Source organism: Notamacropus eugenii, chromosome 6, assembly GCF_028372415.1.
Source record: "Notamacropus eugenii isolate mMacEug1 chromosome 6, mMacEug1.pri_v2, whole genome shotgun sequence".
Classification (NCBI taxonomy): Eukaryota; Metazoa; Chordata; class Mammalia; order Diprotodontia; family Macropodidae; genus Notamacropus; species Notamacropus eugenii.
Window position 1 is genome coordinate 189,982,593 of NC_092877.1, and position 23,566 is coordinate 190,006,158.

At 35.0% G+C, this 23,566-nt stretch overlaps 1 long non-coding RNA gene across 3 annotated transcripts in view; it reads left to right on the forward strand.

Moving 5' to 3' along the window:
- Window positions 1-23,566, forward strand: part of LOC140512507 (uncharacterized) — a 204,353-nt gene that overhangs the window by 99,574 nt on the left and 81,213 nt on the right. For 2 of the 3 annotated variants that reach the window (XR_011969779.1, XR_011969778.1), the window contains exons 3-4: window positions 6,517-6,593; window positions 17,814-17,942. This is a non-coding gene — a long non-coding RNA (uncharacterized lncRNA). The remainder of the gene's footprint in view (window positions 1-6,516; window positions 6,594-17,813; window positions 17,943-23,566) is intronic. The other variant, XR_011969780.1, reaches the window with a different exon arrangement.

A 23,566-nucleotide genomic window follows, 5' to 3' on the forward strand; every position in this document is an offset into this window, starting at 1 on the left:
CATGCCTAGGCTGAATCAATGTAATAAAAATGAGAATTCTCCATAAATAAATTTACTTTTTCAGTGACATACCAATCAGCTACCAAAAATTAATTTATAAAGCTAGAAAAAAATCATAACAAAATTCTTCTGGAAGAACAAAAGGTCAAGAACATCAAGGGAATTAATGAAAAAAAAATGTCAAGAAAGATGGCTTAACCATACTATATTTCAAACTGTTTTATAAAGTAGCAATCATCAAAGTAATCTGATACTAGCTATTTAGAGTGGTAAATCAGTGGAATAGGTTAGGTATACAGTGCACAGTCATAAATGTCCGTTATTTGATCTGACTTTTTGGGCAAGAACTCATTATTTCGTAACAACTGCAAGAAAAATTGCAAAGCAGTTTGGCAGAACCTAGACATAGAACAATATCTTACACTGTATATCAAGAAGGCAAAAATCTATGATAAGGGAAGAACTTAGGACCAAACAAGAGATAAAGAGTGTTATGGAATATAAAGTAAATAATTTTGATCACAATTAATTAACAAGGATTTGCACAAACAAAACCAATGCAGCCAAGATTAGAAAGAAAGCAGAAAACTGGGGGAGGGGGACAGAGGAAAAGGGGAATTAGCCAAAGTTTCTCTGATAAAGGCCTCATTTCTCAAATACATATAGAAATTTATAAGAATGAAAGTCATTTCTCAAGTGGTAAATGGTAAAGGGGTACGAACAGGTAGTTTTCAGATGAATATATTAAAGTTATCTATAGTCATGTGAAAAATGCTCTAAATCACTATTGATTGGAGAAATGAAAATCAACACATCTTTGAGATACCACCTCATACCTATCAGATTGGTTAAGATGACAGAAAGAAAATGACAAATGTTGAAGGGGATATGGGGAAATTTTGACACTAATATACTGTTGGTGGAATTGTAAACTGATCCAACCATTTTGGAGACCAATTTGGAACTATGCCCATAGGACTATAGCATTTTGCATCCCCTTTGACCAAGCAGTAGCACTACTAGGTCTATATACAAAAGAAATTTTTAAAAAAGAAATAGGATTTATATGTACACAAATATTTATAGAAGTTTTTTTTGTTTTTTTTCTGTTTTTTTTTTTTTTTTTTTGTGGTGGCAGAGAATTGGAAACAGAGAGGATGCCCATCAAATGAGGAATGGTTGAACAAGCCATAGTATAGGATTGTAAAAGAATATTTTTGTGCTATAAGAAATGGTAAGCAAGACGCTTTCAGGAAAACCTGGAAAAGACTTACATGAACTGATGCTAAGTGAATTGTGCAGAACCAGGAGGACATGTTATACAGTAACAGTAATGTTGTATGATATTCAACTGTGAATGACTTAGCTGTTCTCAGCAAATAAAGATCCAAAACAATTCTGAAGGATTTATGATGAAAAATACTATCTCTAGAGAAATACTTGATGGATCTGAATGCAGATTGAAGCATATTTTTTTTTTTAAATTTCTCAGGGTTTTTTTGTGATTAGTGAACATCATCACTAATATGGAAATGTATTTCGTGTGATTGCAGATGTACAACCTGCATCAGTTGGTTGCTATCTTAAGGAGGAAGGAGGAGAGGTATGGAGAGAGAAAATTTGGGAGTCAAAATTTTAAAAGAAATTCAAATGTTAAAATTGGTTTTACATGTAATTAAGAAAAACGAAATATTAAAATATGATTGAGAAATATTTAACAAAATAAAGAAAATATATTAAAACATAAAACATAAAAACGAAATTAAGCAAATGAAGATTGGTTGTGGTAATGATGAACTTGATCCAATTTTTCTTGCAGTTGTTACGAAATAATGAGTTCTTGCCCAAAAAGTCAGATCAAATAACGGACATTTATGACTGTGCACTGTATACCTAACCTATTCCACTGATTTACCACTCTAAATAGCTAGTATCAGATTGTTCACTTAAAGCACTACCATGGAGCTAGATATAGCTTTAAGAGTCTATTATGTCTGGTTAGGTGGATGCCTATCATAGATTCATAGATTATTAGATTTATAAAGGACTTAAGGCTTACTTTGTCTAGTCACCACATTTTTCAGATGAGTAAACAAGTCCAGCTGGATTTGGTTACTTGCCTAAGGCTACATAGCTGGTAGCAAAAGCCACTAATTTCAACCCGGTTCTCTTGCCTTCTACTAAAGGGATTTTTTTTACATTGCCTTCTATCTAATACATGTGATCATCTAATCTATTTTCAAAGGTCTGTGGGGATGCAGATCGCATATGCTTGTTTTGGTAGGTATGTCCTTTTATTTTATCACCAGCCCCTTCCTTCCAAAAGCCAGAGTGACAAAAGAGTACTTTCTCTCATCTGATAATCAAGACTACAGTTGGACCTCTATTGTGTCCCTTATTATATATCTTGCTTAAAAAGAATAAATATCCCCTCTCATTTATTTTCTGCAGGACAATTTCCCAACAATATAAGTCATTTGTTAATCTTTATATGATAAAAGAAAAGAGTCCTTAAACTGTATGAACACTTTTGTAGTAAAGCCTCGATAATCTGAAGTTGTTTTCCCTCAATGACAACTTAATTACAATCTTTTTTGATAAAAGGCAATTCTGATTTATAGAGCAAGTCATAAAACTGTTTAATACTTTATTATCACTAACAGCATGAGAAGTAACTCTCTATGTAGAAGCATAAAAGTTGAGTGTTAACAACCAACTAACAAACATTTATTAAGTACCTACTATGTACCAGTGCTTTACTACAATAGGGATGTACAAATATCAGCAGTAGTCCCTGCACTAGAGAAATTTATCTGGAAAAAACTATTGTGATGGGTAAATAGATAGTTAGATAAATTATACTGATAACATATACTCCTTTATGTATATATGCATGTGTGTATGTCTATGCATAGACGTATGTACTACATATTTGTGTGCGTGTCTATGTGTGTGTCTATGTGTCTGTGTGTATGTAGCATGTGGTAAGTCACCCCACCCTCATTTTTCCATTCTTCTCTTTCTTTTCTGGTTTGGTTCATTCAATCAAAGCTATGCTTTCATGAACAGGAAAGCAAAGGGGTTCCCAGATAGGGCGACCATACTGCCACAACTCAGTCTGAGTGTCTGAAGGGTAAATATGGTGGAGGGAGTACCCTCCTTCTGCTGTATATGCAACATCCCAAGTCCATGCCTGATTGTTTTCCGTTAAACAATGCAGTCAAGATAATGCTACTAATGTCATCAGAAATGTTTGATAAGTCGAGGGCAAAAAAAAAAACCCAACAACTTGAAAAAAATAAAGCACTTGACAAATATCCCATTTTGTTCTCACAACAACCCTGGCAGTAGGTGCTATTTTCATTTCCAAATTGCAGATGAAGAAATTGAGGCAAACAATTTAAATGAGTTGCCCTTTGTCACACAGCTAGTAGGTATCTGGACTGAATTTAAACTCAGATCTTTCAGGTTCCACATCCAGCACTCTTATCCACTGCTAAACTGGCTTCACATATGACATTCAATTTCCCGTCTCTGAGCCTTTGTACTGGCCATTCCCCATTCCTGGAATGCACTCCCTCCTCACCTATTCCTCATAAAATCTTTTACTTCCTTCCAGACACAGCTCAAGCTCTACTTTTTACATGAAACCTTTCTTCTTCCTCACCCTTCACTGGCATTCTCCTCTAATTATATGTATCTCTTCTATATATACATATATATGGTCAAGCTGTCTCCCTAACTAGAATATAAGCTCCTTAAGTGTAGAAATTGTTTCCTTTTTTTATCCTTATATCCTTAGTGTCTAGTACAGTGCCTAGCACCTAGTACCGAGTAGATACCTAATTAATATTTTATTTAATAATTTATATGTAATAAATATTTTTAAACAGCATCATTGAAAGCTAGTTCCATTTCATGCCTGGCCTATTTTAATAGCCTTGTGGTAGGTCTGCTACAAATCTCTCCTTCCATCCTTCCTTCAGCTACCAAAGCACACATCAGACCATGTCACTCCTCATATTTAATGAACTCTGTTGACTTCCGTTACCTCCAGGATCACATATGAAATCCTCTTTTTGATGTTCAAATCCCTTCATAAACTAAGCCACTTCCAATTCCCAGTCTTCTTACACCTTTCACCCTCCACCCCAATCCAGTGACACTGGTCTCATTGTTCCATGAACAGAACACTCTATCTTTAGCCTCTGAGTATTTTCTCTGGCTCTCCTTAATACCTAGAATGTTCTTCCTCCTCAACCCCACCTTCTGGTTTTCCTGACTTCCTTTAAATCTTAACTAAAATTCCATCTTCTACCACCTTTCCCAATCTCTCTTAATTAAATGCCCTGCCTCTTTTCATTTAATTTATGGAATAAAATAAGCATTTACGTAACATAGTGCAGCAAAAAGATGATTGCCCATGAAACTGCAAATCTACTATGCACAACTTATGCCTTTCAAATATACAGTAAAATTATGTAAATTTATTTTTTCTTCCCTTCCCTTCCCCCACCCTAGAGATGACTACCTTTAGACGCAAGTAGAGAGACAGATATGCAAAATGATTCTATACATACTTCTATGTATCAGTTCTTTCTCTAGAAGCAAATATCATCTTTCTTAATATATCTTTTATAGTTAATTTGGGTATTTATCATAGACAAAATAACTTATTCACTCAAAGTTGTTCTCAAAACAATATTTCTATTACTGTATGTAATGTTCTCTTGGTCCTGTTCATTTTGCTCTTCACTATTTTGTGCAATTATTTCCAAAGTTTTCTAAGATCGTTGAGGTCATTATTACTTATAGCATAATAGTATTTCAACATAATCATATACCACAATTTGTTCAGCCATTCCACAATCTATGGACAGCCCTGAAATTTCCAGTTCTTTGTCACCACAAAAGACTGCTATAGACACTTTAGAACATATAGGTTCTTTCCCTTTTTGCCCTGATCATCTTTGGAAATAGACCAAGTAGTAATATTGCTGGGTCAAAGGGCAAAATTATTGATTGCTTTCCAAAATGGTTGAATCAGTTCACAGTTCCACCAGCAATGAATGAATGCTCCAATTTTAACAATTTCCTTCAACATTTGTCACTTTTCCTTTCTATCATTTTAGCCAATCTAGTAGGTATAAGATTGTTTTAAGATTATTTTAATCTATACTTCTCTAATGAATAATATTTGTTCACATGACTGTAAATTGTTTTGATTTCTTTATTGGAAAATTGCCTCTTTATAGTCTTTGACCATTTATCAATTGGGGATTTGGCTAAGTTCTTTGCATATTTTAGATATGAGACTTTTATCTGATAAATTATCTATAAATCTCCCCCCGCCCCAATTTTCTGCTTTCCTTCTGATCTTGGCTCTATGTTTTATTTGTCCAAAAACTTTTTAAATTTAATGTAATCAAAATTATCCATTTCACACCTAACTTTTCTCTCTATCTTTTGTTTATTCACAAACTGCTTATCCATAAGTTTGATAAGTAATATGTTCCATGTTCTTCTAATTTTCTTGTAAAAATCTCTCTTAATGTCTACGTCATGTATCCATTTTGACCTTATTTTTGTAAATGGTGTGAGATATTGGTCTATACTCAGTTTCTGCCATACTGCTTTTCAGTTTTGCAACAATTTTTGCCAAATAATGAATTCTTATCCCAAAATCTGAAGTCTTTACATTTGTCAAACACAAGGTTATTAGTTATTATGTAAATTAACTTGGATAAAATTGTCAATTTTTATTTTATTGGCCCTGCCTACACAAAAACAATAATCTCTCTCTCTCTCTCTCTCTCTCTCTCTCTCTCTCTCTCTCTCTCTCTCTCTCTCTCTCTCTCTCTCTCTCTCTCTCTCTCTCTCTCTCTCTCTCTCTCTCTCTCTCTCTCTCTCTCTCTCTCTCTCTCTCTCTCCCTCTCTCTCTCTCTCCCCCTCTCTCTCTGTCTTTCTCTCTCTCTGTCGCTTATTTCCTATTCATCTCCTATATAACTTGTTTGTTCATATTTGTTGTCTATGTTCTCTCCCATTAGATTGTGAGTTCCACTAGGACAGGGACTGGGTTTTTTTTTTTCACCTTTATTTGTATTCCTGGTGCATAGTGCATTGCCTGGCATATAGTAGGTATTTAATAAACATTTACTGAGTTTCATCTTTGAGATTTGGTGATTCTGTGAAGTTAGAATTTAAGAGTGTTGTTAGAACCTTTAGCTCTACAGCTAGCAAAAAAATTTTGTTTTCCTTCCAAGATCATAATTAATATATGTATTATACATATAAATGTGTATGTATATATACACACAATACACACATGTGTTTCAATATAGACATTTTGTAAGTTCTATATACATTACTAATTTTCATTACTAGTAAAATATCTTAAAAAGCTATATGAGAGAAACACAGAACAATACTGAGGTAATTTGAGTACAAATTATGTTGAAATTCCCTATCCAAATATAGTATAACTTTTTATTAAAGAGGATTATTTTCTCATTCTAGGGAATAGTGAGGATCAATTGAGATAATCCCCAAAGAATTTAGGACCATGGACAAGAATTGCTTTCTTTCAAAGTGAGGTAAGAATCTAGGGGTACTATTACCCCTATTACAGAATCATCTAAGATTACGGAGTTGGACAGAATCTTAAGGATTACCTAATTCAATCCCTTTATTTTACGAATGAGGAAATTGAAATTCAGAGAAAAGGAACAAGTTGCTTACTGATATTGTTTGTGTCTTCATTGTTTACCCTGTCTATACACATTATTTTTCTAAGCCTTATATGAATCCAATTTGCTCATTTCTGTACACTTAATTTTCTCCAAATCCTGATCTCTTTTCACTGAAGTTACTACCTAACTTCATATCTCTCCAATTGTCATTCCCATTCTCCTTTTTTCTTTCTGTTTGTCTTTCTCAAGCCCTGGGTACTGTCATCTAACCTGCCTGTGTGTCCTAAGGGTCCCTTTTGTTTTTTCACTGCTCTTACTATGAACTCTAAAGATCATCAGGACGTACTATCTTTGACGCATCTAAACCCTCCCATATGTGTTGTGCTCCCAATTAGAATGTGTTTCTTCCAGTAGGGACAGCCTTACTTTTCTATTTGTGTACTAAGTACTTAGCACTTGTCACATGTTAATCATTCAATTAATAAACATTCATAGTGTCTATTATATGCCCTGGGGGAAAATGAACCTCTTACCCACTTTTTCTGATCTGCCATTAGCTACATCTCCTAGAAATGGATTTTATCTCACTGCTGTTGCAAACACTTCTTTGGTGTCTATTACCATCATCATCATTGAATCTGAGAATTCATGGATGTTGTGATTTTTGTCAGCATAGGAAATTTCCTCTATCAACAAAAGAAATCTCCCCATAATTTAATAGAGCAGTTCTAGGGAGTTATCTAAGGGGGGAAATGGTTAAATGAGTTGTTCAGGATCATATGGCTAGCAAATACTTATGGTAGGAACTTAGTCACAGATCTGTTTTGTCCCAACGTCCAGTGAGAACCGTTAAGGTCACTGCACCATGTTGCCTTCAATAAGTCTGACACAAGAAAATGCTCATCTAAGGTATTTTCTAAAAGTGAATGTTGCTTGCAGATTCTACTCAGAAGTAGTTATTTACATGATATAAAGAACAAAAACTAAGGTTGTGTACAATCACCTCTGATTCATTACATCCCTGTGATGGTCTGTTAAGGGAACATGATCATGAGTTTTAGACAGCTCGGTCTTACATGAACATCTTCACAGTCAGGAAATGAATGTTGAGTGGCAAGTAGATTGATTTGGATAATAATTGGCCCCACACATCTCTTCCCTGTTTAATTCTATTTTCATTTCCATATTCATAATCTTATCTAAAAATAGTTCTGTTTCCTGATGACTTAATTAAATTTGCTCATCCAGATAGTGCTGACTGAAGCTTTGTGATCTATTAATTTTGTCAGATCTTTCACTTATTTTCTATCTATAGATAATGAAACTAATGGGAAATTATGAAGCCAAGAGTTGAAAGGGACAATTTTTATTGGCCTTCTTATCTGAAGTCATCAAATACTTACATAGATTGCCCAAGTTTTAGCCAGAAAAAAAGTAAGTATTTAATTTATCCAAGGAAGATAGTGTAGTATAGTGCAAGGATCATGAACTAGGAATCAGAATATCAAATCAGAATACCCATATCATACTCTTAGTTGGGTGATTTTGGAGATATTATATAATACCACTATGCATTAGTTTTCTCATCCGTAAAATGAGGATATTGAAATAAAAATGCCCCCCAACTCTTAAGTTCTACAATTCATTATTATATGAGGGAAAAAAGGCCATGTTCTAGTAGAAAGATTATCCATTCCTGAATTGTATTGGAGAATTATATGTTTACAGGTGAAAAAAGACCTTAGAAATTATTGAATACAATTCCTTCATTTTATACTTGAGTAACCTGGGGCCCAAAGAAGTATTCTAAGTGGCAGAGATGGGATTTGAAGTCTTGTCCTCTGATTCCAAAATTGGTATTCTTTCCACAGTAGCAGTGATAAGCTCCTTTAAAAAGATATCCATGTACCTCCCATGTTACTGCCAAAGCAAAGGGTTAATTATTTTTTTTTATTTGCTATAAATAAAATGGAAAGGAAAGATTATTTCAGCTAAATCCCTAAGAAGGAGTAGATTGTAGTGAAGAGGGTAGGAGAGCGCCAGTCTTGACTTGGGTGCCAATCTCCTCTCATTGGGTGAGTGGGAAGATCAGATTGACACCAGATCCAAAGGGTTTTGTACTCCCTATAAGTCCCCTAACAGTACATTTAGAATAGCTGAAGGTGATATCTGTATTAGAAACTAAGGACAGATTAGATCTGATGAGTTTCTCAAGGATCCCAGAAGAAAAGCTATATTGTACCTAAGGGAAATAACTTGGGAGCTCCAGCAAAATCATTTTCAGTTATCTTTTTGCCACCCCTTTACTGAGTACACTTTACCCTGGATTCTGTATATCCATGTGGGAGAGTGTGTTATAAAATTCAGAGGGAAATGTTTTCTGTCATGTGTTCTTAAATATCCTTTTAAAAAAGTATGGCTGATTAATTAATGTCAACTGATAATCCTAGTGGGGACTCATGAGCTAAAGTATTAGAAAATATATACTATCAAACCCCCCCTCCCCACCCCAGAATACTCTAAGAAATGTAAGTAGAACTATAGTAGTAATGCTATGGGAACTCCAGCTTCCAGAGAGAGAGTGAGGAAGAGGGAAAGGAAGAATCATTTATTCAGAGCCCATTTTGTGCCAAGCAATGTACTAAGAACTTTTCTTATTTATCTCATTTGATCTTCACAACAACCGTAGGAGTTAGGTGCTTTTATTAGTCATTTTATTATTAAGGAAACTTGCCCAGAGTCATACCACTAGCAAGTGACTGAAGCCATATTTGAACTGATCTTCATGTATCCAAGCCCGTGTCCTACTCCCTGTGCAACCTACCTGCCTAGGAGAATAATTTGAAAGCATATGCTACTGTCATTTCCAGACCATTATGATTTCAACCTGAACAGCATTTGGTTGGTCTGTCAGGCTAACAACTGAGATGTGAGGCAGCATGGAAATTGTCAGATTCAGAGTTCAAGTATGTGGGTTCAAATTCCATCTTTGCCAACCTTTGTGACCTTGAACAAATAAGTTAAATTCCCTTGGCCTCAGTTTCTTTATACGTAAAATATGAGAATTATACTAGAAGGTCTCTATGTTCCATTCCAACTCCAAATCCTATGGTTTTAGTTTGTTAAGTGAAAGTGAGAGGTAGGTTGGAATAATGGATTAGAAGCCTGCTTTGGAGCCAGGAAGTCCTGCTTTCAAGTCCTGCCAGTGGTTCATTCTAAGAGCTTTTTAACTCTTTAAACAGCTCTTAAAATTGTAAATTATATAAAAGTTGCTGATTTCATCAGTAGAAAGAGTTTCCATGCCTGGAGCTCCCTACACTAATGGAACCACATATATACAAAAGTGAAGGACAAAACATACCATTTCTGGCTAAAATGATGAAACAGGAAAATGATACATGTTGGAGAAGATGAGGGAGAGTTGAAACTCTAGTTCATTGTTGGTGGAGCTGTGAGCTGATCCAACCATTCTGGAGAACAATTTGGAACTGTGCTTAAAGGGCTATAAAAATGTGCATACCTTTTGAACCAGCAATACTCCTTCTTGGGTTATATCCCAAAGAGATTACAAAAATGGGGAAAGGACCTACATGAGCAAAAATATTTATAGCAGCTCTTTTTGTGGTGGCCAAGAACTGGAAATCGAGGGAATGCCCATTAATTGGGGAATGATTGAGCAAGTTTTGGCATATGAATGTAAGGGAATACTATTGTGCTATAAGAAATAACAAACAAGCAGACTTCAGAAAAACCTGGAAAGACTTGTATGAACTGATGATGAGCGAAGTGAGCAGAACCAGAAGAACATCATATATAGTGTAATAGCCACAGTGTGCAATGACTGACTTTGATAGACTTAGCCCTTCTCAGCAATGCAAGGACCTGAAACATTTCCAAAGGACTCATGATGCAAATTGATATGCAGATCCAGAGAAAGAATTATGAAGTTGGAACACAAAATGAAGCAGACCATTTTCTCTTTTATTATGTTATGTTGCTTTGTTTTTCTCATGGTTTCTTCTATTCATTTTAATTCTTCAATGCAACATGACTAATGTGAAAATATGTTTAATAGGAATGCATGTGAAGAAAACCCCAAATGGGATTATGAAGAGTGAGACATGACTCAGCAGCTTATTGCAATGTTGAGTTGGGAGTGACCATTTATTGACTTGGTGGTGAAAGTCACCACCTGCCATATTCCTGAAGCCATAAACCTTTCTTTTGCATAGGAAGATTAGTACATTCATGTATGGGTGTGGGTGAAAGTGAATGTGCTCCCAGCTATCCCCAATCTCACTTTCATTTTTTACTTCATAAAAAATGAATTAAGAATACAGACATGCTGTAGCCTAGAGCTAGTCAAATCATAGAAGTAGAGTTTAGGGATACTGATTAATAGACCTTTACAAAATTATTTAGATTATTTTTGCTTCTTGTTAGTAATCGATAAAATTCATATAAAATGTTATTACTACCTTCTTCTGGCTAAGGAAGAATTAATGTTTACTTATCTTTACTGAGGCATGGTATGTAATGTGACATTTTAATTTTTACTTAGCTTTTAAAATATTATATAGCACTGTTAGTGGCTTTGAGGTTGAGTTGTTTTTTTTGTTTTGTTTTGTTTTGTTTTGTTTTTTGGTCATTGTTGTTGTCAAAGGTTTATTCAATTAAATTCCCAAGTGTTCTTGGACAAAACCTTAGCCTGTGTCAGTGTTGCTCAGTACTAGAAAACAATCTTTGAATATAAAAGAGCAGTGTCCATTTTTAAAAATAGTTTAATAATAGAATGTTTTAAAAGTAAATGTTATTGCCAATCAGATTTGCTTGTTTTTCCTTCCCATTCTCTTTCATCAAAAGTACTGTCTTAGAGATAACATTATTTCATGGAGATAACTGGAAATGGGTTTAGGGGATAGAGAGAGAGAAGACAACATTTCAGCATCCTGTGTGATTAGTGTACATATATAATTGCCTTCCCATTTACTCTGAAGCTGTCATTTAATGAAATGATTCTAACTGAAACTCTAATGGAGAAAAACTCCTAATTCCTTTTTAATATTTCACTCTATGTGGAAGTCTAATTTAAAATAATGTGACTCCTGATTGCCAAATTATATTCCTTCACATAAGTACCATAAATTGTTTCTGTGTTTATAGAACATAAAATAAATTGTTTTTCATTCATTGCTTCCCTCCAGAATTCTTCCTCTCTCCTCCTCTTTTCCTTCTTCTTTGTCTCTGCCTCCCTCTTTCTTTATGTCTCTGATTCTTTCTGTCTCTCTATGTCTATCTATCTGTTTCTCTTTCATTTGCTCACTCGTTCTCATGCACATACTAAAATACTTTTACTGCCACTAGGTATGTGGTCTGATAAGGTTGTCTGAATAATAAGAAACTGGAAGTAAGAAATATTCACTCTTATGGCCCCCTCCTCCAGTCTTTAAAACTCAGTCAAGTCATATTTTCATCTGGACCAATAGGCATGACTTTGTCTTGGTACTGAGGCACCTGTCTCTTTATACTACTAATGTTTATTTTTTCACCACTGAATAATCTAGGGAGGTGCTTGATCCCAAGTCAAATACCATCTCTTTTTTTCCTTCTGAGGAGTTTTTAGGATTTATTAATTAAATGATCAAGCTCATAACATTTCATTATTATTAGTTCAGATTCCCACACACATACAAATTAGAATTTTAAGAAATAGTAACTTTAACATAAAGTTCAACCATTGCAACCCCTTGCTCATGATTAAGAATAAACATAGATCACAAAATAATTATGTCCAGTCATAGTTTTATATCAAGAGTAAGAGTTTTAAATATTATACAAATCAGAGATTATGAACAATTTAAAGGAGTAGGGGAAAGTCTTGGAAGAAATGGTAGTTGTATTTGGCTGGTGGAAGATGCGATAGGAGTGAGCTGTTACCCTCGCTGCACCTCTGCAGCTTTCAGTGACAATCCATTCTAGTCAAACATATGCCTGCCTGCAACCTGGCACCAGGAGTTTGAACAGCAGTAAGCAGAGGACGGCCAGTTTTCATCTTCATTCAAAGCATCCACTATCATGGTGCTGTTGTATTGGCTCTCCTTGTGAAAATGGAAATTAAATCTCTCAAACTTTGAGTGCAGTCATATTGGCTCGGTGCTCTCCCCTAGTACCTGTTCTCATGATCAAAACCCAAGACTCCATATTGACCCACAAAACTTCTACTCCTATGAGTAGAGAAACTCCAAGTCACTACGTGTATCTCTCTGTGTTTCAGAAGCACTCAGGCTATGTTGCTTTGTCCAAATAGAATGTAAGTTCATTGGGGGCAGGGAATTTTTAATTTTTGCTTTACTTTTGATGTAGTCCCAATAACTAGCATAAGAGCTGACATATAGGTGATACTTAATAAGTAATTAAACTAACAAAAATGTGGAGTTTTTTCAAGTTTTCTATTGGTTTCAGGGAAGTTTTCATGTTAAAGCTGGCTAATCCTTTAAATCATTTAATCTCACTCCTAATTAGTAATCCAACTACCTCCTGCCCACACAAAAACTTAAGTTGTTTTTCCCCTCTGTTGCCACAGGTTGTAATGACTTTTGAATAGCATTGCCTTAACAGGATTGCGTGCTGAAAGACAGAGACTTCTGTGCCACATCACTGAGTCTAGTCACATCACCACAATAAAAACAGTCTATAGTGAGCTGTCATTTAAAATATCTGCCTGAAACTAACCTTCCCTACAAAGTGTCAAGAAAAGTTAAGCCCTTTTGAAATTAAGTGATGAAACACACACAAAAAATTATTATATAAAATGATTGTTGGATATTCACACCAAAGAAAAAAACTAACTAAAATTATGGCACAAACATGAAATATGACAAAATAGCACTTGCATGTGATTTTATTTTCCTTTTCTCCCCTCAAAGTGGTCTTTAGAAATCTATATTGTGGGCAATAGAACTAGTTCATATATAGGATACAGTGTATCTGGTTTAGCACAGGCTAGGTCTTGTAAACTAAATGCTATTATCTTAAGTGGTAATAATATGTCAGGAACGTACCACGGGGAGAATATTGGTAGGCAGAAGAGTTAGATGATAGTCCTGACTTTGTCACTCTTTATAAAACCTTTGGCAAGTCACTGAATCTCTCTGATCTTTATTTTCCATTTATAAAATGGGAATAAAGGTACCTTCCCTACTTATTTCAGAGAGTTGCTGCAAAAACCGTAAAACTGAAGTTATTACATCTGGTGTTAGAAGGTAAGGAATATAGTGCTAATATGAGGTTAAGAGTATATAGGGTCTACTTTAAAAATGGTCCCTTTCTCCCTGTTGCCACTGTTGATTTGATGGCATCACTTCTTGAATTATCCCATTTTTTCTTTCACATCTTTCTTCCTGACAGTGCCCCTACCTTTGAATGCTGATGAGTTCAGAGATCGGCAATATATCTGCTGATATATCTTTTGATAATGTCAATATATCTTTTGATAATGTCTAAAAGATTGAGTGATTACTTTTATTTCTCACAATCTGCACAGTGACATGCTCCAAAGGATCCTACCTGGACCAATTGGACCCACCAAACCTTTCAATGACACCAGTTTTGCCACTCTAAAAGAACTGATAAAATGATGTACCTTTACCGTGAGATATAGGTTGCATGTCTTTATGCAGTGAAACTCTGCTCTTTACCATAAAATTAGTGTAAGAGTTGAAATAGGAATAAAATATAAATCATTATAATAAATGCAAGGATTTAAATACCGTCATGGAGTCCTAAGCTCCTCAGCATGGTAAGCTTCTTAAGCAGTTTTGAAAACTCCTTTACAATGAGAATAAATTCTATATGATTCACGGGTCAGAAAACGTGGTTCCTAATTCCCTGAGGAATTATAACATTCCAATACCATACCTGGCCCTGGTTAGCTTTGGGGAACAACCAATAAAGATACAAGAGTTTAAGAGTGACCTCTTGTGGTACAAAAAAAGAAAAAAAATGACCGAAAGATGTTTGGTCAGAAACAAATGGCCAGAAACAGAAACATTTTGGAGTTGGCAATAGGAATAGACTGTACTAATCTAGCATATATAGAGCTTTTCCATAGGCTATATGTTATGTATTTCAAGTTATAAAGAGATATATTTCTTTTGAACATAATTTTATGATATTAATTGGAGTCAAATTGTAGGCTGAGTAAGAAAGTAATTGAGTAAAGATTCATTAAAATATTTTAATGTATATAATGATTCCCCACACTAGTTCAAGAAAACCACTAGAAAAGCGACTTCTATTTCTCTGGTTGAAGTAGGTAGTTATATTTTTTTTATATTTCTATGTAAGAATTTTATATTTACTTGAGCTAACATACAATAATAAAAAGAAGCAGAGACTTGTGGTTCATATTAACAACCTCCCTCCAAATCATCACCACATAAAAGATAATAAAACCAGCAAGCATAGCCTGACTTTATGATATTTAATGAGTTATGTTTACAGAGGACTTTGTTATAGAATTTATATATATATTTTTTGACTGCTAGCAATCTGAATGTTAGTGCTTTGTAATGAATGAATCAATTTGTAAGCATTTATTAAGTGCCTACTATATGCAAACCTTCCAAATTATTTGAAAAGGAATACAGAATACTATTTATAATAAATTGGCAATGGGCTTTTATCATGGACCATTTTAGAATATGGACTCAGAAAAGGAATTTTTGGTTGAAATGCATTGCACTACAAAATAATTTATCATACTGGTGGAGGTTAAGTGCAAAAACAAGACATTTATATCTTGCTAGCTCACTTTCTACTAATCTTAGATTATGCACTTTGATGTTTCTAGAGAGTATGTACTTATATGTTAATGTTATTGAACAATATCTTTTGTCTTACGCCATTCCAAGAATGTTGATTGCAAGGTGAATTTACAAATTGGGTAAATGTTTGTAAAGATTTCCAGTGTAGATACATTTGTGTAGGGAAAATATATTTTATTCCCAGAAATTTTTGAGGAGAAAGGAGATTTGGTGGTAGTTTGCTGGCCATAGTAGTAAGACAGAACTACAAGATCATCTAGAAGTTATAGGGCCCACCAAGATAATGATTTGTCTTTTCAAGAACTTTTCTGATGCCAGTATGTTCTGGAGGTCAACCTTCCCCTATCCAAGACAGCAATAATTTCTCCACTGGTTGTGGATTCTGAGACTTTACATTCACACTTCACAGAACTCTGCTTATCAATTTCACCAAGAGTTTAGAAATGTGCAGTGCTTAAAGAAAACTGCACTGTGATCTTTTTCTATAAATGTTGATTGCAAGCATACTATATTCCAATGTGAAAATTCTTTGACATTAAGGTCTTACATATGGAATATAAGCAGTATTCCTACCTTTTCAATCCTGTGAGTGGAATTTTACAATATGATTTTATTTATATCAAGGAATGTCCATAGAATCTATTTTGGACCTAAAACCCAGAAAGTGTTTTTGTTTTTCACTTTTAATTATAAAGTAGGTAATGCTATTACACTTTAGGTATGTGTAAATCAAAGTGCAAACAAGAAACTCAAGAGTCTGATCACTAATTCTTCAAAAAAATTATTAATACTTACTAATTCCTGGAACATAGTAGGTACTTTTAATAACACGCCTACTGAGTTAAATTTTATTCTAGATTTATATGTTTCCAGGCTACACTCTTTACTCTTTGGGACTTTCTCTACAATGCTCAGCCCCACTATGGATGCTCAATGTGGTTTCTCCCAGAACTCTCATTTCAAGGAAGAGACCTAGGCTTTCCCCTTCAGACTGCACTCTTGACTCTTTAGGGACTTTGTCTTCCTCTCTGCCTTGCCCCCAGTATACTTTTCAGCTTCCTGTTATGTTTTGGCTCCCCACTTCCCATTAGAATATAAGGAACTTGAGGGGAGGGACTGTCTTTCTGCTGGAACTTATTTGTGCTCCCAGCCCTTAGCAGAGTGCCTGGAACACAGTAAGTATTTAATACTTGTTGACTTTTGACTTGTGAGCCTAGTATTACAGTGAAATGAATGGGTTCCTATTCTTGTTTTGTAAAATGTGCTTCACAAACAGCCTATATATTACAATATGTTAATTTTCCATAATGATTTGTGGTCTTAAGTCATGTAAAAGGATAGCACTTTGTATTTTTCCCTCTAGATCAAATTTTTTTTTCAGTTTATCTTTCAAAATGAACGAAAAACCCACCATCTTGGTGGCTAATATTTTGAAATGGCCTTGGCTTGAGCTCAAATTTGACATGTTTTTCTTTATCTTGGGAAGATGAATATGTTTAATATGGTTTAAATTGCATCATATTTTATTAGTTCCCAAGGGATCCATTTTTATCCATACTATTATTGCCTAATTATTATTTCAGATAGCTCAAGTGATGACTAATTAAAAATGAATATAGGTATACATATAAATAATAAAAGGCTTTCTGACTAAATTCCCATCTTCATGTGAAGATCATACTTCCTTGTTATGAAGGTGACAACACAGATTATAGAGGAGGATTTTTTTTAAGAAAAAAATGATAGGTAAGTAGATAGATGATCGATAGACCAATTCCGAGGATAATGTATTTCATTCCAAAGTACCTTTGGGGCATTGTATGAAGTTAACAAGGTAAATGACTGTATCCACAGAGTAAGTGCTAAACACCCAAATAGCTAATTGTGTCCTGGCAGAAGATCTGGGCTTCTTCTGTAGTCTCTTGTCACAGAAGAGGGATGAAAAAATGGAGTCAAAAGCAAGGAAAATGACAGTTCTGTGATTCTTCTCCCAAGCAGTCAGCAGCTCTCTTAAAAGCCCTCTGTATTTGTTTCAGATTATTATAGCAATGTAATCCAGGGGCTGTATCATTAAGCACCCCAACATACACAGGGGGTCCTGCTACCACAGGTTCTTAGATCTGCATTCATAAAAAGAAAGGCAGCTTTTGAGGGGTCAACAATCACTTCAATCAAGCACATGTATCATTCCTTTAACCAAAGCACACATACCATTCATCTAGTTCAGGGGAGTCAGCACCCCAAACTTCAAAGAAAATACAGAGAAATTAAAATGGTTTCTTCTGTCTGAATTCAACAGAAAATTGGACCCCAACTGTCTGACCATAGTTACCAGAGAGGGAAGCATGCCATCCGGGTTCTTAAAGCCAGGGGCCTCTTTAGCAACTTCCAAGCATCCTCATCTGGACAAACACTTCCAGTAAGTAAGGTGAGTAGAACCTCACCCTCAGAATGTTTATACCTTTTTTTAGAGTCAGAGGGCATTCCAACCCTTGATAACCAGTGCCTCACTAGCAAAAGGTGTGGGCCTTCCTACAAATCTTCCCCAATTAAACTCCCCTCAATGGAAAGGCCCATTAATTTAATTATATTAACAGTACAAATACTGCTGCGAGTTAAATAAACTCTTGTTTCTGTAAAGACTCTTGATTGATAAAGGCAAGATTCAGTCAGAGGCACTTGACTATACTAAGACAAAAACAACAAAAGATGACCTGCATGACTGCTAGGGTAGGTACAGTCCTACAGGAGACAAAGTTGCATTGCTCCTGACTCAGTAATGCTATTTTGTTGTTTCCTCAAATTGTTGATTATACAAGAAACTTTCAGTACTATTTACCAGAGATAATGGAAAATCTCCATCTTTCTGTTGATGTATGGCAATTACATTTTGAAGTTATTGTTAATTAGTTTTTTGTCAAAAGATCCTTGCAGTGCAGGGCAGCATCACACTCTTGGTTTCCTGGCTAGTAATTTGCGGTGTAATTTTGTGAAGGAGCAAAGCTACTGGAAACCAAGTTGTGCTGACCAGGTTGGGAATAGATCATATCTACCACTTCTGTCTTAACCTCTGCTGTGGTTCTTAGTTAGACATGATCTATCTATCTATCTATCTATCTATCTATCTATCTATCTATCTATCTATCATCTACCTATCTATCATCTACCCATCTGTTTTTCTATCTTGTTATTATTACTAATAACATTTTGGAGAAGATGACTGTGGAGACACTTTCAAAAGTCCTGCTATAATGTGAGCCTTGAACATACAGTAGAACATACAATACTTTATGGGGGGGAAAGTCCAAAATTAGAGCAAGGAGGGTTTGGAACCTCTGTTATAGATATTCAGTCAATAGAGTACAGCGGATCTATTGAACATTTTTGTGGAATGTACAATAAATATAATCAAGATTCATGTATTATAAAGATCAGTCTAACGAAGTTAACCTGGAGGAAAAAATATTGGCAAATCACAACTGTCTTCAAATATTTGAAGGGCTATATTGTGAAAGAGGTTCTGTTCTGTTCTGTTCTGTTTTATTCCCCAGAAGGTAGACCAATGAGTGAGAGACAAATATAGATTTGATATCAGAAAACCCTTCTTAACAACTGGAATTAGACAACGCAATGGGCTGCTTCATCAGGTAGTAGATGTCCTTCCCACTGGAAATTTTCAAGCAAAGTCTGGCTGCCCACTTGTTGGGTGTGTGGTAGAAAGGTTTTTTGTTTTTTTGTTTTTTTATAGGTTCTTTTTTTCCTTTCCTTTTTTAAGGACTAGATGGCCTCGCCCATGTCTATGATTCTCTAAAGATATTATTAGGACGTCTTATTAGGTTCTTATTATGGCTCCCACACAAGTTATCTCCCAATGTTTGAAATACAGTTCTAATGGACGCTTTTTACATTGTGTACTTGTACTTGACTTCTCCTTCCAAAAGATGCCTGAAAGGAGTCATCATAGTTGAATGTGACCATTAGCACTCACTTATGAGCCAAACTAGAAACACAGAAGAAAAAAAAAACCAAAATAATGTCATTAATTCAACAGACTATCAATGGAATTATTTTAACTGAAGTGGTTATAAAAGGAAAACAAGGAACTGGAGATAAGCAGGAAAGTAAGTTCTGGGAAGTACCTTCCTATTAAGAATGAAGTATTAATAATAGCATAAGATGTTAATGTAGTGTGCTTTTGTAAAAGTTTAAGAAAAAAGAAAACACGAGGAGGAATCTTGTGTGCAGAACTATATGTACAAATTGTTGTGCCCTATTTTATTCTAGTAAGTAAATGGGTTCTAAGGAAGTAATGATGAATATAGCTAAGCTTTGCCTAGTCATTCATAATTTAAAACACAGATGTATTTGCTTTGGCTCTTCATGTTTATGATGCTCATATCAGTCAGATTTTGTTTACAGAAGAAAATTCCCATTTCCTTACCTGAGTTACGTATTTGGAGCACACTGACAGAAGCGGAGGAACTCTGTGGAAGCAGAGACTAAGCGATGAAGTAGATTTGGTTTACAAAAAAAAATGGCATACTTGCTGAGGGTCCATAAACCAAAAGCAACTGTAAACATTTTCAAATCAAAATATTAATAGCTGAAAAAAAGTGTAAAGTAATCAAAACATAAATGTGCTGAATGGACTACCAAAACCAAAATGCTGTATATACAAATTCAATATGTAGTTGTCATGGACTTAAGTTACTGAGATCGTACATTAGTTTAACAGCGTTTTTTTTTAATTTCAAGAAAAACATGAAACTGCAGACATTTGAAGAAAGGCAGGATATTGTTCAATGCGGCTTTAGACATTGATGCTAATTAAACCCCTTTTATATCCTTAGATTAAGTTTCTATGACACATTAGAAATCAAAAGTAGGATAACTTGAAATGAATTCAAAAATGAAGCTTGGAAAAGTATCATTTCTAGATCATGGACTTAAGGAATCTGAGGGTTGGAAGAAACTTCAGAGACCAACTCTCACTTCTACCTGCAAGCTGTATCTGAATAAGAGTCTCCTCTACATCCTACCTGATAAGTTATCTGATTGCTGTTTGAAGGCCTCAAGTGAGGGAGAACTCACTTTACTATATATATTGTTACAAAATTTTTCCCTTATATTATATAATACCTAAATATTTTTCTTTGCAATTTGTATCCCTTGATCCTAGTTCTTCCCTCCAAAGCCAAATAGAATATATCTAATTTTGTGTGTGTGTGTGTGTGTGTGTGTGTGTGTGTGTGTGTGTGTGTGTGTGTGAGAGAGAGAGAGAGAGAGAGAGAGAGAGAGAGAGAGAGAGTTTTTCAAAAATTTGAGAATTTCAAAATAACTACTATGCCCCCACCCTGCCTTATTTTCTGTAAGTCAAATATCCAAAAATCTTTCAATGCATTTTCACATGGTATGATCTCTAGGTTCTTGACAGGCATGATAACCATCTCATGAATACTTTCCAAAAGATCATTGTAATCTCAGTGCTTCCTCTAAGATTTCATTTTATATCACCAGCTACCTACTGGACATTTCAAATTATTATTGTTGCTCATTCTTCATTTTCTAAGAGGACCGAAGAGAAGGGTGATGTCTTGACTTGCACATGAATTGGATTCAAGTGAGGCTGGGTTGTGCAGTGTCATCGGCCTCACTTTCTCTTCCAGAGTCATCAGAGTCCAGTTGCAAGACATAGGTCAAGATGACTGGCAATGACCTTGAATGCAGTGGGGGACCTTGGACTTGAGGTCTCAGTTTTTTTCTGACACAACAGTCATTAAGTGATTAAAGGGAAGATAGGTGGCCCAGTAGATAAAGGACCACCCCTGGAATCAGGAGGAATTGAGTTCAAATCCAGCATCAGACACATATGATCCTGGGCAAATTAGTTAATCCCAATTACCTAAAAAAAAAAACTTCTCAAACTGGATTGGAGACGTGTCAAATTCAACATGCCCAAAGTTAAACTTATCTTTTCTTCAAAACGATCCCTCTTCCAAACTTCCCAGTTTCTCTAGATTGCATCATTATTCTTCCACTCATGTAGATGTCATGCTGGATTCCTGCTAACAGTTATGCCACATATCCAATCAGACACCAAATCCTGCCATTTTTACCTCCATAAAATCTTTCCCATCCAGTTCTTTTTCTCTATTCATATATCTCCCTCCTTACTTCAGGCACTCATCATTTCTCACCTAAACTCATATAATGGTCTTCCTTTCTATTTGCCTCAAGTCTCTTTCCATTTCAAACTATTTTCCGCCTAGTAGCAAATTCATTTTACTTAAGCTCAGACTTGACCACTTCCCTCCTCTACTCTTCTAAACTCTTCTTCCTGTTGCTCATAGTATCAAATATAAATTCCTCTTTTTGGCCTTCAGAAAATCTCCACAGTCTATTTTCAACCTATCTTTTTCAAATTCATTACACATTATTTCTCTTCCTGCATCCAATGATCTAATTCAAGCTGGCCTTCCTTCTCTCTCTGTGTTCCTCATGCATAGTACTCTAACTTCAAACAGCAGAATCTTTCTCTTCCTTCAAGATGCAATTCAAGACCGCCTTATCTCAGAAGTATTTCTTGATGTCTCTATCAGTCTATTCTTTAATTTCCTTGTGTTCAATTATTTTATATTTATTTTTATTTGTTCTGTACCTGTGGGTATGTGTGTGCATAAATATATACACATATGTATATATGTGTATATGCATGCATAGAAATAGTCAACTGTGATATAATGCTTTGTTTTGAAAATGTGAATTTGTTCCAGCATGATTTATATATTAGAGAACAATTTAAGGACAATGAAAATTTCACATTTGCTTACACTTGATTTCATCCTAGAAGAAGCATCAAGAAAACAATATACAAACCAACACAAACTACAACACTTCATAATAACTCATTAGCTAAATATCCGAAGTCCACATTCACAAGCAAACTTCAGGTTTTGTCAGGGTAAAGTGCCATATTTATCGTGTGTCTGGTACAGTGAGAACAATGGGTGGGAGATTGCTAGTCTTCACTTCTCTCCTCCCCTTGTACATCCTTTCATCCATAGCCATTTTGGCCCCATGGGAGCCACGTGCAGGTTGGGTAGCAGTCTGAGGCCAGGGATGAAGACACTATTTATTATAATATTTATGGTTTTTATGGTTTTTTAAGTATTCAGCATGTAAAATGATACTACTATTTTTATTAAGTTCCATTTTTTAATGTGACATTGATGACATTTTAAAGTGTTGAGTTCCTGGCCATATTTTCTCCAACATCCCATATTGTTGCACAATTTTTCATAGTGTGTTGAATTTTTTTAGGAACACATATATCAAATTTTAGCCCAACGGATGATATCCATACACATATGTGTGTGTACATATATATATGGAAGGTGCACATCTACACAAATGTGTGTATTTGAATTTCTGAGCTTCCAAACCACTCTGCAGACTCTTATCAAGCCTCTGTACAGTAAAACCTCCACATATTTTTCAAACTACTATCTAGCCACTGTTTCCCCATCTTTCATTTGTGAATCTCATTGAGACCAAGTATAAAACTTTACATTTATGCCTATTAAATTCCATCTAATTTGAAAATACCCAATGCTCTGTCTTGTCAAGATCTTCTGGAATAATGATTCTATCATCTAGTATGTTAAGTATCCCTCCCAGCTTTGAGTCATCTCAGATTTGCTAAGTGTGCTATCCATTTCTTTATCCAAGTTATCAATAAAAATTTTAAATAGCAAAGGCATAAGTGCCAACCCCTGGAGCAGTATACTTGACACTAAGCAGTATACTTGATTCTAAGTTGACATTAAGCTATTTATAAGTATCCTATGAACCCAGCCAGTTTATTATTTCCAAACTCATCCATTTGCACTGTGATCTAGCTCATGTCCCCTCATCTTTCCATAGAAAAAAATAGCATGACAATCTTTAATGAATTATCAAGTCTTTTCCAATACAAGCCATTTGCATGGCTGGTTAATAAATTTTACTGAAGCTCAGATCTAAAGCTACTAAAATCTAGAGAAATAATTTCTA